Source organism: Rana temporaria, chromosome 3, assembly GCF_905171775.1.
Source record: "Rana temporaria chromosome 3, aRanTem1.1, whole genome shotgun sequence".
In the NCBI taxonomy this organism is placed as follows: Eukaryota; Metazoa; Chordata; class Amphibia; order Anura; family Ranidae; genus Rana; species Rana temporaria.
Genome location: NC_053491.1, coordinates 115,943,851 through 115,959,986, shown reverse-complemented (window position 1 = coordinate 115,959,986; position 16,136 = coordinate 115,943,851).

Below are 16,136 nucleotides of genomic sequence, written 5' to 3'. Positions count from 1 at the left end.
AAAAAGTGGGGAAAATCCTGTTTCTCGTGGTTTGGCAGAGTGGCAATTATAAAAATCAATGTACTCCTGCGTATCCTATACTAACTCTAGACAATACCCATCGCTATACCGTCCACATTCTTTCAAACAATTAAAAAAAGCATGTACTCAGTTCCTTTAGAACAAAAAAAATGAGAATTAACTTCACACAGCTATCTCTACCTAAACTTAAGGGCGGTATAGGACTTCCAGACATAAAGTCATACTATTAGGCTTGTCACTTGCAACTGTAGTGGACTGGCATGTCTACTATCAAATCAAACACTAAATCTCATTAGAAAAGGCCACTTTGAACATACCCAAATGTCAAGTACCATGGATCCGCAATTGCCAAACACCTGATGTTATGAACGAACATCCCCTAATAGGCCTTAACTTAACTTGCTTCAAAGAGGCCTCTCGCATACGAGGAATCTCCACAACACTAAACCTGATGACCACAGATTTTCCTCTGGGAATGTCAGACCAATTCCTCACAGGAATGCATCCCACCACAAACCTTCAAATCCACCACCAGCTAGACAAAGAAACAATTCTACAACTGGACAACATCAAACATAAATGGCCTGACTCTTCCATTAACTCATGAAAGTATTTTCCCCATTCAAAAAATGATGTTCTAATAAGACCCCCTTAATGCATACTATTTCTACCATCTATGCAATCTTATGAGAAAACACCACCATTAATTCAGGCAAATTCTTTATGGCGTGGAATAAAGATCTACAGTTAGACATTACAGAAGAACAAGGGATGCAGATTTATCACCATATATACAAAGGTTCCAAAAATGTTTCCATCCAAGAAAACAACTTAAAATGATTGTGAAAAATATACTACAGCGCTAATTAAATAATCAATTCCACGTGCACCTAAATAAAAAAACAAATAATATAGCTGCTATCTTGAGTGATACCAAATCCAAACAGTGAAACATATAAAATATAGATGCGCTAATATTAACTTAAAAGGTGATAAAACGTACAAAGAAAACTAATCAGGGAGAACACTCCATAAACTGTGAATTACTAATATGTCCTTAATTAGTGCACAGTGATTAGCAGGATTCCATGCAGGGAAAAAATCACTCTCTTCAATCTGAATGCTAATCCAGCCCTCCACCGCTGTGATCAGATGATACAGGCACTCACAGACAGGGATTGCATGAAAGAAAAGAGAAAAAAACTCTCATTGCGCAATATTTGATGACAGATCAAAAAATTTAATCAGAGCATTGACATATGCACTCACGAATCCCCACTTTCAGTAAAGCATGAAAACGCCACTCAGTATGCTGTTTCCTCAGCTGTTTCCTCAGGCACGCGACTTACTCATGGGATCCTAGGTAGGAACCCATGAGTAAGTCGCGTGCCTGTGACGTAACGCGTAGGGAGGAGCCTGCGATCGAATCCGAGTGCATCGGATCGAGCTGAGGAAACAGCATACTGAGTGGCGTTTTCATGCTTTACTGAAAGTGGGGATTCGTGAGTGCATATGTCAATGCTCTGATTACATTTTTTGATCTGTCATCAAATATTGCGCAATGAGAGTTTTTTTCTCTTTTCTTTCATGCAATCCCTGTCTGTGAGTGCCTGTATCATCTGATCACAGCGGTGGAGGGCTGGATTAGCATTCAGATTGAAGAGAGTGATTTTTTCCCTGCATGGAATCCTGCTAATCACTGTGCACTAATTAAGGACATATTAGTAGGCCTTAACTTAACTTGCTTCAAAGAGGCCTCTCGCATACGAGGAATCTCCACAACACTAAACCTGATGACCACAGATTTTCCTCTGGGAATGTCAGACCAATTCCTCACAGGAATGCATCCCACCACAAACCTTCAAATCCACCACCAGCTAGACAAAGAAACAATTCTACAACTGGACAACATCAAACATAAATGGCCTGACTCTTCCATTAACTCATGAAAGTATTTTCCCCATTCAAAAAATGATGTTCTAATAAGACCCCCTTAATGCATACTATTTCTACCATCTATGCAATCTTATGAGAAAACACCACTATTAATTCAGGCAAATTCTTTATGGCGTGGAATAAAGATCTACAGTTAGACATTACAGAAGAACAAGGGATGCAGATTTATCACCATATATACAAAGGTTCCAAAAATGTTTCCATCCAAGAAAACAACTTAAAATGATTGTGAAAAATATACTACAGCGCTAATTAAATAATCAATTCCACGTGCACCTAAATAAAAAACCAAATAATATAGCTGCTATCTTGAGTGATACCAAATCCAAACAGTGAAACATATAAAATATAGTATGCTGTTTCCTCAGCTGTTTCCTCAGGCACGCGACTTACTCATGGGTTCCTAGGTAAGTCGCGTGCCTGTGACGTAACGCGTAGGGAGGAGCCTGCGATCGAATCCGAGTGCATCGGATCGAGCTGAGGAAACAGCATACTGAGTGGCGTTTTCATGCTTTACTGAAAGTGGGGATTCGTGAGTGCATATGTCAATGCTCTGATTAAATTTTTTGATCTGTCATCAAATATTGCGCAATGAGAGGTTTTTTCTCTTTTCTTTCGTGCAATCCCTGTCTGTGAGTGCCTGTATCATCTGATCACAGCGGTGGAGGGCTGGATTAGCATTCAGATTGAAGAGAGTGATTTTTTCCCTGCATGGAATCCTGCTAATCACTGTGCACTAATTAAGGACATATTAGTAATTCACAGTTTATGGAGTGTTCTCCCTGATTAGTTTTCTTTGTACGTTTTATCACCTTTTAAGTTAATATTAGCGCATCTATATTTTATATGTTTAACTTAAAATGATTAGCTTGGTAGTATCGCACACCAACCCTTCTGCACAACTTCACTGCCTCCACACCAGACCCATGCTGGTGATGCAAACGCCTGGCAATCTTATACACATATGATGGGAATCACCAAAATTAACACACAGCCTCTAGTTCAAGCCAGAACAATTTCTTCTTCATCTTCAATCCGCACACTCTCAACATTACTTAAAACCACTTACCATGATTCTGATAAATGCAACAAAGTTATGTATCCCTAGAACTTTGGGTACCACCAAAGTTTCATTCATACATGAATGGTACAATCAAATCAATAAAATTGCTGAAATGGAAAAACTAATTTCCATAGCACAAGACTCCCCTACCAAATATGCAGAAATATGGACAAATTGGATTAAATTCAAACTCCAAAACATACTGTACCAAATGTCTGTCGAAAACCCGTCAAGAAACAGACAATATACCACCTCTTGATTCCCCCTATCCTTCTAACATTATAAATGAAGCCACCCATAACCACAATGCTTCAGAACAGCTTGCTCCTTAAAGTCCTGTTCCCTCCCTACTACTTTTTTTTTGTTCTTTTTTGTCACTTTCCCTATTTTATCTTGCTTTCCAGTTGTGTGCTGGCCACACACTGGACAAACGGTACTAAGCCTCTCTTTATTGTCAGAGGCATCAGATACTGTAATGATTAGTCAATATATAGGTATCAAATAAATATAACAAACACATGATTCGGCATATCTTAAAGCAAATCATTTGCCTTCATCAGAATACCAAAAAATATTTGTTTTTGAACTTATCCTGAGTGTGTCTAAACATAACCTCCCTTAAAGTATATCAAAAGATATGGTGTGAGTTAAGATATGTTATCTCTCTAGTAATCTAATTACCTAACTGTTTTCTATATTAACAATGGACATATTGCATTTGAACTATTGATGATCTCTATATATTATAGACCTTTGTAAACTGAATTATCTTTCAACAAACTTTTGGAGAAAAAATAATAATAATTTGTCTGGTTCCCTGCAGAACCACCTGAATTGGAACTATATATGGCTAGGTATAAGGAAGTTTTTTGTTTTCTTTCTAAAGGTCATCTATGCTCAAATTGCAAAAGCATATATTTATTAGACATGTGCATCCTGAAATATTTAGTTTTGGATTATCGTTTTCATCCAAAAAATACATTTATTTAGTTACTCCCGAAATTCGTTTTTATTTATTTTGTTTCATTAAAAAATGCATTCGTCCGAAAATCCGAATGAATTAAGATTGAATCTGTCATTGAAGGATTATGGTGTCTGTCGAATGTTCTAAGAAGATTTGACGTAGCAGCTAAACTATATGATGTTGCAATCGTACATTTGCGGTCGAATGTTATGACACTAGTAATAATTATATTTATAAATTATTATTACTAGTCAACCAACATTAGAATTCTTCTATAGTCTATGGGTGGAGCATTGGACCATAAATGTCCGCTCGAGGCAATCGTATGTTTTTAGCTGCTACGTCGAATCTTCATGTCTCCATAATGTCGAATCTTTTCTCTCTATGTAGAATAATCATGGACTAATAGAATTAGGTTAGGCACATTTGACCTTTTTTACTATTGTCTGTATAATTATTTAATCTTTTCTCTCTATGTCGAATCTTTTCTCTCTATGTAGAATAATCTTGGACGAATAGAGTTAAGGTTAGGCACATTCGACCACAGATTCAATAGACACAGATCACTATTGTCAGAGTCATGTTGAATCTTCTATCCATATCTAACTATTGCTGCAACAAAAACGAAAATAAAGCATTTTTTTCATGTCAGATCTTTTTGATTTGGACAAAAATGCATTTGGACGAAAACGAATGCACATGTCTAATATTTATTTCCCACATTGTATTTCTAATATTTCCAGTCTACTCCTATTATTAAGAATGATTTATTGATATTACAATGCTGATGTTATAACGTAAAAGTGTATTATTTGACCATAAAATTCCTTTAACCTCCCTGGTGGAAATCCCGAGTGTGGCTCAAGGTGAAATTTCAGTACCAAAAGTGGTAACCCCAAGCCACACTCGGGATTGCATTGCAGGATCCAGGGAAAGTTACTTACTTTGTCCCCTAGATCCTGTGACGTCTCCCCGCTGTGTGTGCAAGCAGTGTCTCCGCTCGATTCACACAGTGCCCGAGTGCCGAGCTCCATTCCACAGGGACGGAGTTCGGCGCCAAATTCAAAAAAATAAAAACATATTACACATACAGTATACTGTATACAATTATTTCACATCCCCTTTGTCCCTAGTGGTCTGTCCAGTGCACTGCATGCAGTTTTACATTATAAATACATTTCTTTCTGCCTGGAAACTGGAGATTGTCCATAGAAACCAAAAAGTGTCCCTTTACGTCAAAAGTGTTTTTTGACCAGCTAGAAAACAGTGATAATAAATTACAAATCACTTTTAAAATTGAGTGATAGTGATTTCTGGGGAAATTCGTCAACAAACACTGAAAGTAATGACAGCGACAATTCTGCAACTGAGCAAAACAGACCAACTGACCAAACAGCACTAACACAATGACATTATGCAGTTTAAATAGCCTGCCTTGCAGCAATGTGCGCTCCCATTTGTTAGGTTTGTGCACCGCTCAGGGTCAGGGTTGCAGGCGCACCAGCTACTTGGCCATGGGCAGGAGTTCTCTTATTGCTGTGCATATGAGAATTTCCATATATTTCCTGACAGGCAGTCTGAGGTTGTTTGGATGTGTTATTCTGGCTGTAAAGCTTTATAATTTTTTAAAGATTTTTTTGCATTTTTACCACTTAAGGACCGAGCCTGTTTTTCAGACTCGGTGTTTACAAGTTTAAAACAGTTTTTTTTGCTAGAAAATTACTTAGAACCAAATAATAGAATAAAATGGAGGTCATTGCAATACTTTTTGTCACACCATATTTGCACAGTTGTCTTACAAGCGCACCTTTTTTTGGAAAAAAAATAAGACAACAGTAAAGTTAGCCCAATTTTTTTTATATATTGTGAAAGATAATGTTACCCAACATGTCACGCTTAAAAATTGCGCCCACTCGTGGAATGGCGTCAAACTTTTACCCTTACAAATCTCCATAGGCGACATTTAAAAAATTCTTTAGGTTGCATCTTTTGAGTTACAGAGGAGGTCAAGGACTAGAATTATTGCTCTCGCTCTAACGATTGCGGTGATACCTTACGTGTGCAGTTTGAACACCGTTTTCATATGCGTATGTGTTCGCTTCTGTACATGAGCTCGTCGAGACCGGGGGCTTTAAAAACATATTTTTTTTGTTTTCTTATTTATTTTACTTGATTTTTATTTATTTTTACACAGTTTTTTTTTTAATGGGTCACTTTTATTCCTATTACAAGAAAAGTAAACATCCCTTGTAATAGAAAAAAGCATGACAGGTCCCCTTAAATATGAGATCTGGGGTCAAAAAGACCTCAGATCTCATATTTAGACTAAAATGCAATAAAAAAAATTGTCATTTGAAAAAATTTCAACAAAAAATGTGCCTTTAAGACGCATGGGTGGAAGTGATGTTTTGACGTCGCTTCCACCCTACTATGCTATAAAGACAGGTGGGGACCATCTTGCCCTCACTCGAATCCATGACACAGAGGGCGCAGGACCCGATCGCCTCCACTGCTACCGACTGCTCTGGTAAGCAGCGGAGGGCGCAGGAGACAGGCAGGAGGGGGGCCCCTCTCCCGCCGCTGATAACGGTGATCTTGTGGTGAATCCGCCGCAGAGACCACCATTATCGTTTACAGGACCGGCCATGGAAAAGATGGATATCTCGGTTGTGGCAGCAGCTGCTGCCGTTAGAGATATCAATCTTTAAAGTGCCAACGTATATCTACGTGAGCCGGTCCTTAAGTGGTTAAAATATTAGTAGTAACATTAGTAGTAACATTAAACAAAGGCACATTATACACAGGGTGCAAAGAATTGATGCATCACATATTCAGGTTTTTGTTATATATTTAGTTTTTACCATTTTATTTTATTTATGTATTTATTTATTTTTACTATTTTAAAAAAAAAAAGCATTTTTTCTTACTTTTTTTTTTTTTAGGAGCCCTGTTGGGGTGGGGTGTTAAAAAATAAGGGGTCTAAACAGACCTATGATGTTCCACCTTGGAGACAGAGAAAGGCAATTGAGGCCACAGCCCCCCCCCCCCCCCAGAATCAGCTGCACAGAATGAACAGGAATAGCTCCGTACAGAGCTTCCCATTCATTCACAAACTGAAACATAGTAAACACAGTTATGAATGAACAGAAAATAGGGGGTGAGTGGCGCACCCCATCACCTGAAAAGTGACCCCTTAAAAGTAAGTCATACTTCTCAAGTAAAAGTGCAAAATACATTTTACCAGGGAGTGTTATGTACCAGTGATATCATGTACAGTACTGTACATGATGTGTTATCAACTTAACAGACTGGCTCACACAGATTTACTGTGGCAGAATGGCTCTCCTGGGCGAAATCGTGTACATATGCGGCTTTGCTCAGGAGAGACACCAGAGGGTGTGCGAGCGCCGCCAGAGGAGCGTGCACACGCCCGCTGCATACCGGGGAACCCGATGCACGTGGCTGGTGGGTGCGATCGCTGCTGGCCGCGGGCGATAATGTGCACGAGCAGCAGTACAGGAATTTGTGTGTGTAAACACACAAATCCCTGTGCTGTCAGATGAGAGAAGACAGATCGTGTGTTTCAAAGTAGAAAAACCACAATCTATCATCCCTCATAGTTAGTCCCATCCCCCCACAGTTAGAACACACAATAGGAAACACAGTTAACCCCTTGATCGCCCCCTAATGTTAACCCCTTCCCTGCCAACGACATTTACATAGTAATCAGTGCATATTTATTGCAGCTCACCACCATTACTAGTTTAAAAAAAAAAATAATAATAATAATAATAAAAAGGCCACATAAATGCCATAAATCTTTCCCATAGTTTGTAGATGCTATAACTTTTGTGAAAACCAATCAATATATGCTTATTGCGATTTTTTTTACCAAAAATATGTAGAAGATTACATATCGGCCTAAACTGAGGAAACATTTGTATTTATTGTTTTAAATTGGGATATTTACTATAGCAAAAAGTAAAAGATATTGGGGGTTATTGAGCAGCCAAATCTTCCGGGGCTGAAGTGGTTAACCACTTAAGGACCGCCTCCTGCACATATACGTCGGCAGAATGGCACGGCTGGGCACAAGCACGTACCTGTACGTCCTCTTTAAGTGCCCAGCCGTGGGGTGCGGGCGTGCCCGAGCGACCTGGTCCGAAGCTTCGTGACCGTGGCCGCGGGACCGGCGGACCCGATCGCCGCCGGAGTCCCGCGATCAGTCCCCGGAACTGAAGAACGGGGATAGCTGTGTGTAAACACAGCTTCCCCGTTTTTCACTGTGGCACTGTCATTGATCGTCTGTTCCCTGATATAGGGAAAGGCGATCAATGACGTCACACCTCCAGCCCCACCCCCCTACAGTTAGAAACACATATGAGGTCACACTTAACCCCTTCAGTGCCCCCTAGTGGTTAACTCCCAAACTGCAATTGTCATTTTCACAGTAAACAATGCATTTTTATAGCATTTTTTGCTGTGAAAATGACAATGGTCCCAAAAATGTGTCAAAATTGTCCGATGTGTCCGCCATAATGTCGCAGTCACGAAAAAAATCGCTGATCACTGCCATTAGTAGTAAAACATTTTTTTATAAAAATGCAATAAAACTATCCCCTATTTTGTAAACGCTATAAATTTTGAGAAAACCAATCGATAAACGCTTATTGCGATTTTCTTTACCAAAAATAAGTAGAAGAATATGTATCAGCCTAAACTGAGGAAAAAAAATATTCCTTTATATATTTTTGGGGGATATTTTTTATAGCAAAAAGTAAAAAATATATATTTTTTTTTCAAAATTGTCGCTCTATTTTTGTTTTATAGCGCAAAAAATAAAAACCGCAGAGGTGATCAAATGCCACCAAAAGAAAGCTCCATTTGTGGGAAAAAAAGGACGCCAATTTTGTTAGGGAGCTACGTCGCACGACCGCGCAATTGTCAGTTAAAGCAACGCAGTGCCGAATCGCAAAAACTGGCCAGGTCCTTTACCTGCATTTTGGTCCGGGTCTTAAGTGGTTAATAAACTTTAAACGTGCAGAAATATTGTTGTGTGGTGCACTTATTTAGTGCTTTAGTGCTTAATCACTGAAATATGCATTCAAAATGTAAAAAAGTTAAATCTGTACAATTGAAAAACAAAACACAAATATTTAAATAAGTCCAGTCCTTAGTGCATAAGGCAATATTCCCAAGTGACTTGTGCAGGTATCCAAAGTGACTTGGGCATACACTTAATCCCGAATGCTGTGCAGGAAGTGAAGTGACATTCGTGCTCCCCTTCAGTTCCACACTCCACACTTCACCTCCACACCAGATCTTTGTACCCCTACAGCGCATATAGTCAGGTATAGTTTGCAGTATCCAGAATGGTCACCTCCTCCGTGGTACACCAAACCATGGGGTATCCTCGTGTATATAGAATAAACTGGCATTTATAGCGTAAATCGGATTTAAGTTTAATGTAAAATTGTATTAAAAAACAAGGCATAGCATATGAATAGCATTGAATAGTAACAGTCTGAGTGATCCGAGCCAGCATGCATTCCACAGAATGGAAACAACACAAACCGGAAGTGATGTGGGTGCATACCAAGCTCTGTCTTATGCATTACGTCATAGGACGTCGTCTGAGGCGGTGCCATCTTGGTACACCTCACGTCTAATATAGTGAGTGGTAGTTCCAATCCAACCCCCATAATTTGGTGTATGAGGCTCGTGGGGCAAGAGATCTAACTGTTATGCAGATCATAATGTAAACCATATAGAACCCAGTAGGGGGAAACCACCAACAATTGTTGTAATTGTTGCAGCAGCCCAGCCTATACCTAAGCATGGAATCTTACAAAAGATATATGCTTCAGTTATGAATGTCAGTTCAGATCACTGACTCTTCTCATTCAGACATGGAAGGAGCGAGTAAATAACACATTTACTGATCCTCTTCCCTGCTCTCCATCCATGAAAGGGGTCCAGGAGAGAGCACAGTAGCCCGATCAAAGCAGGAGGTGGATAGGAAGGGTGGCATGTAGAGAAATGGATCCCCTCCATTTTCTTCCTGCAGCCGCTAAAAGGCTGCAGTAGAAAAATTGAGGGGATTGGTTCCTCTAAATGCTGCCCCTCTTATCCAGGTGTACAGGGGGCCGCATGGGCCCCCTGGAGAATGGGACCGTGTCGCCATTGCCACCCCTGTACGTATGGCCATGCTCCTAGATTTACTGGTTTTGGCGGGACCTTACCAATATTTGTACAAAATCCGGGAATCCTGTGAATCCGGGCTGAGTTCTGAAGGCCAGTGCCAGAACAAGTTCTGTCACTTGGCTCTGGTAACTTGCCGGAAAGGGCCGCGCTGGCGTGGGCACCCGGGGAATTTGTCCCACATCTCTTATGGGTGTCAGGGGTCCCAAACACTGCAATTTCACCCTTTGTGGCATACGGCATCTTTTTAAATTGGGGGAGGGGGTGGTAAGAAGATATGTGCTGGGGGGTGTTTTGGAAGGGGAGAGGACTTGTGCTAGAAGGTGGTGTGGGGGATTTCAAATCCAACCCCCCCAGCACAAGTCCTCTCCAGTCCCAAAGCACCCCCAGCACACATCCTCTTACCCCCCCCCCCCAGCATTCCTCCAGGAGGAGCTTATTATCTCCCCCACCCCTATTACTCTGCCCTACCTGTATATACAGTAACTTCAATAAACACAGACCTCAAATCATCAGAGCTCTGTCGCACGGCTCCTCAGCCTCCTGTCTGTGTACAGGAGAACATCAGAGTCGAGGAGTCAGCTGCAATGAGGTCTGTATGCAGGCAGTCAGCGTGAGTCATGCTGGCTGCCACAGAGGGAGGCAATCGCTAGTTTATATACTGGCCACCCTGTAAGAAATGAGGGGCAGATGAACTGGGTGTCCACACTAGCGCACACAGTTTGGCAAGTAACCAGAGCTCAATGCCAGAGCTTGTTCCAGCACTGGGCCCCCCAGGATTCAGCACAGAGTGCCTTATGCTGGCACCAGCTCTGGGCCCCCTCACAGTGGTGGAATACCAGGGCTGGTCTCAAGTGCGACCTTTGTGACCCTGGTAGTTCCACCACTGCCCAAATGCCAGGGTTCTTAAACACCTGAAATTAAACTTACTTTACAATCCTTCACCAAATCGGTCTTCAAGCACTCCAACATTTCTTTTTTTCTAAATCAGATTTATATTATATGCAAGCTGAGTATATTCTAAAATTCAATGAATTGGGCTGAAGTGGGCATGATCCATTTAAATGAAATGTGACCCCATGCAAATGAAGGGCTGAACGAACGGCGCATGCCCCTCTACGCATGCTCACAACTACGCCCGGCGTAACCCCTGAGATGCGCCGGCCCACCGCTTACGCCCAGGGCATAAATACGCCCAGACATGCGCCCGTCGAGTGCAAAAGTACACCCGTCTGTTTGTTAGTGGTGTAAGTACTTTTGCTTTGTCTTGCTTTGTGCCATGCCTGCTCCTAGGAGTGATAAGAGGAAGAAAAACTTCTCCCCAGAGGAGAGGACGATTATCATATCGGCCATGGAGAGGTATGATGCTCGCCTCCATGGGGCAAAGAGTAAAACCACGATTAAGGCCAAGAGGGATGAGATCCTGATGAAGATCTCCACCCAGGTCAATGCCCTTGGGAATGAGGTAAGGACCCCCAAGGACATTTTGAAAAAGATGAATGACCTGCGTAGGAAGGTCAAAGAGAAGCTGGGCGAGATGAGAAAGCATGCCAGGGGCACTGGAGGTGGACCAGCCTCTGCTCTTAGGCTGACTCGTGAGGAGCAGGTGGTTGCCCGTTGTCTTGAGAGGGAGCAAGTGGAGGGAGTGGAGGGCTATGACTCCATTGAACCGGCCTTGAGGACAGGTAGGTGTGTTTTATCTCTTATCTGGTGTGTAGCATGTGAGGGGGTGAAAGGGAACATGTGACAAGTGTGTGGGTCCATGTGAATGTTTCAACATTCACATCAACATTCAACATGTGAATGTTTTGTGTCATCAACAGATGTCCAGGAGGGAGCAGGGCCATCTGCTGCCTGTGGCCGTCCCACACCATCATCCCCTGAACATCCTGTACCTCAGCCTGACCCCCTGGGAAGCCAAAAGTCATTGGTGGAGGGGAGTGCCCAGACCTCAAATCAAGAGGTGGTTGTGGAGGATGCGGTCCCTATGGATCAGGAGGTGTGCCTCCATTTGGAGGAATCCTCCCTATCGGGTAGGCCATCTCGCACTTCCAGCCCCATCTCGTCAAGCCCCTCAGGGTCCATCGCCATCGGATCGAGTACCTCAGGATCCATTGCCATCCCAACCACTCCCTCAAGGGTCTCCCCATATAGAAGACCCCAAGCCTCTCCTGGCCCCAGGAAGGCTACCAGGAAGACAAGGGGGGTTCCTGACTTCCTGCCGGAAAATTTAGCAAGGGCACAGGAATGCCAGACCTGCCATATGGGTGAAGTGGCCGTGGAGATGCGTCATGTGGCAGACAGCCTGGCCTCCACGGGCCACATAAATGATGCACTTCTTGATGTCAGTGGCAACAGTGCAGTGATAATCACCTGCCTGGGGAAGCTGCAAGCCACAATGGCTACCCTTGTGGCAGAGGTGAAGTCCCTGACAGAGGTCGTACAGCACAATACAGCTGCCATTGAGGCGGAGGGGAGGCAGACGTGGCTGGTGCAGGCGGAGACCAATGCCATACTCACCCGCATTGCCGTGGCTTTGGAGGGCAAGCAGCCAGCCAGGGAGAGACCAGGGGATGCTCCTCCACCTGATAACCCACCCCCCCCACCTGAGGCTTCCACCAGGCAATTATGGAGCCAGGGCCGTGGCCGTGGCACCAGGCTTGGCTCACGACAGGGCACATGATTTTTTTGTTGTGCTTTAGATTTGCTCAGGTGATGAGCGTTTTTTGTTTGGTTTTGCTCAGGTCATGATTTTTTTTTCTTAATTACTGCACATGGTGAGGCGTGTAGACTTTAGTGTGACTGTGGGGGTGACACTCCTGACAGTAAGGTTTGTCACCCTGGGTCGTCTGGGAGAAGTTTTCCCCACGACCGTGTGAATGTGGTATGAATGAACAGAGACATAATTGGGGCCTTGGCGTGGCGTTGCTGCTCCCAAGTCCTGCATGGTGGACTTGGGCTAATCCAATGTGATGTGGATGTGGTGTGTGTGAGCTAGGGACCACAGTGGTGTGCATGCGTGCATTCTCCTTGTGCCATGATGAATGTGTGTGTTTAACGTGCAAAGATGCGTTCCACGAGGCAATTCCTGACTGCGTTCCTTCAGCAGACGGGGTAGCCTCGGGCAGGGGGGAATGTCTGGTTCGGGGGTCAGGTCATCACATATGTCAATCTCCAGGCCCTTTCTCATGGCGAAGTTGTGCAGCATGCAACATGCACTTTTGGCACACAAAGTTTGGGGAATAAAACAGGGGACCCCCGGACTTATCCAGGCATCGGAAACGGGACTTCAGGAGGCCAAATGTGCGTTCCACCACTGCACGGGTACGTATGTGTGCATCATTGTATCTTCTCTTTCCTCTGGTTTGGGGATTGCGGAATGGAGTCATGAGATGGGGCCCAAGTGCATATGCAGAGTCACCTGGAAGGGAAAAAACAGGAGGATGTTAGTCGTGCATGTGCCCCTCGTGATGTCTGCATCATGGGGTCGGACAGTCATGCCTGACTCCTATGCCACTCACCAACCAGCCAGCTGTCCCCGTAAACGTTCTGTTCAAATTCTGTTGGGATGTTGCTTTGACGGTATATGTAGCTGTCGTGGCTGGACCTGGGGTGTTTGGCACGGACGTGCCATATGAGGCATTGGGCATTGGCTATCACCTGTACGTTGATGGAATGCCAATGCTTACTATTGCGGTATATGTGCTCTGTGGCACGAGGGGGCCGTAGTGCCACATTGTCAGGGTACTAGCTCCATCTCTGACAGATTCCCGCACATGCCCAGTAGAATGACATTTCGGCGCATGCCTGTGCGTGGTTTGCGCGCACGCATGCGCGGTACGGCAGCGCGCCGTGTGCGTGGAAGCGCGCACGTGCACGTATGCGGCAACCCTGGGGCCAATCAGAGGCCGGACATTCCTATTTAAACCAGCAGCCTTCCCTGAACAGGTTGCTGGTTTGTCTTCAGCTCCTATGTGTTTACCTGTTGCCGTACCTGCCTGTTTTGACCCGGAATTCCTGACGACTCTCCTCTCACCTGGAACCTCTGACCCTTTGGCTAACGTTACCTGGATTGCTGTTGTCTCCTGCCCCTTGACCTTGGCTTGCTCTCATGGACTCCCTCTGAACTCTCCTGCCCTTGACCCTCGGCTTGTGACTCGGATTTGCCCTCATCTCCTGTGGACCCTACCAGACTCACCTACCAGTTCCTGCCTGACCAACGCTTGTCTCCAGTCTTCTGCACCTGCCCTGCTTCTGTCAGCTGCACCAAGTCTTCCTGCCAGCTCCCGGCGCCGGTGCCTCCTTGTGCCGTCCCTCCTCTGTCCCAACTCCAGGGAGTGGTCTGCACAGGGTCGCAAAGGTGAGCCGCCCTCAGCATCTCGGTCTCGGTGAGTACAGGTTCTGACAGTACAAACCAGCCAGATGTCTGAGACCGACAGGGCGCGCTCACCCTTTGAGACGCTGTGCCAACAGGTCTCCGCCTTAACAGAGGCAGTCCAGAAGCTTCAGGAAGGCTACCTCCAGATTGATGGCCGCCTCCAACAGCTGGCCGGTTCCCCAGGTCCATCCACTGCGGCCCTAGCCTCTTCACCCGGACCTTCTGCTGCCCAAGCTCCTGCAAGCCCTGCCATGATGGGGAGTAATCCCGAACCCCGGGTCTCCATGCCCGAGCGATTCTCAGGCGACCGCCGGAAATATCGGGCTTTCAAGAATGCCTGTTCCCTTTACCTGGCCTTGCAACCTAGAACTTTTGCGACCGAAGCTGTTAAGGTTGGATTCGTAATCTCTCTCCTTTCTGAGGAGCCTCAAGCATGGGCACACTCCTTAATGGAACAACGCAGTCCAATACTTGACTCTATGGACACCTTCTTCACCCACATGGGGAAATTATACGACGACCCCCTACGTGCAGCCACCGCAGAGGGTACTCTGCACAGCTTAAATCAAGGGAGACGGCCGGTGGAAGACTACACCGCCGAATTTAGAAAGTGGTCTGCTGACACAGGCTGGAATGAGTTGGCCCTCAGGTACCAATACCGCCAGGGCCTCTCTGAGAACCTAAAGGATGAGCTTGCAAGGTCGGCACCCCCTGCCTCTCTGGAGGATTTAATCCAAACCGCCACTCAGCTGGATAGGCGCCTTCGAGAACGTCGTTCGGAGAGGTTCCAGTCCAACCGGCCTAACTGGGTTCCACCAAGATATGCTCCAGTACCTCCGCCTCACCCAGCTCCACCAAACACCTCATTACCCGACCCAGAGCCGATGCAGCTTGGTATAGTACGGGCCCCTCTGACTCCAGAAGAAAGACTCCGGAGACGTCAATCTAACCTCTGTCTGTACTGCGGAGCCGCCGGACACTTTTTGCGCACTTGTCCAGTAAGGCCTTGTAAGTCGAAACCTCCATCTGCTATCAATTTCCCTGTTACCAGTTTGCCTCAGACTTATGTTATCCTCTTTCTTTCCCTACAGCTCCCGGAAGGGGCAACACGTCTGCCGGCGATAATTGATTCCGGGGCCTGCAGCTGCTTCTTGGACTCATCCTTGGCCCAAAAGCTGCGTATCCCCTGCCGTACCAAGGATTTTCAGCTGCAAGTTCATCTGGCTGATGGCTCTCTTCCCCGTTCCGGATTGATTACCCAGGAAACCCTCCCTCTTTGTGCCATCTCAGATTCTGGGCACCGGGAGTTCCTCTGTTTGGACTTGATCCCGTCCCCCATGTTCCCTATCATTCTGGGTCTCCCTTGGCTACAAGTTCATCTGCCCTGCATTGATTGGCTCAAGAAAGAAGTCAGCTTCCCTTCCACCTACTGTTCCCAGCACTGTCTCGCACCCGCTCCAGTCGCCTGCTCCACGCTAGCTACTCCACCTGAAGACCTACAGCATGTTCCTCCAGCCTACCTGGACTTCAAGGATGTCTTTGACAAAAAACAA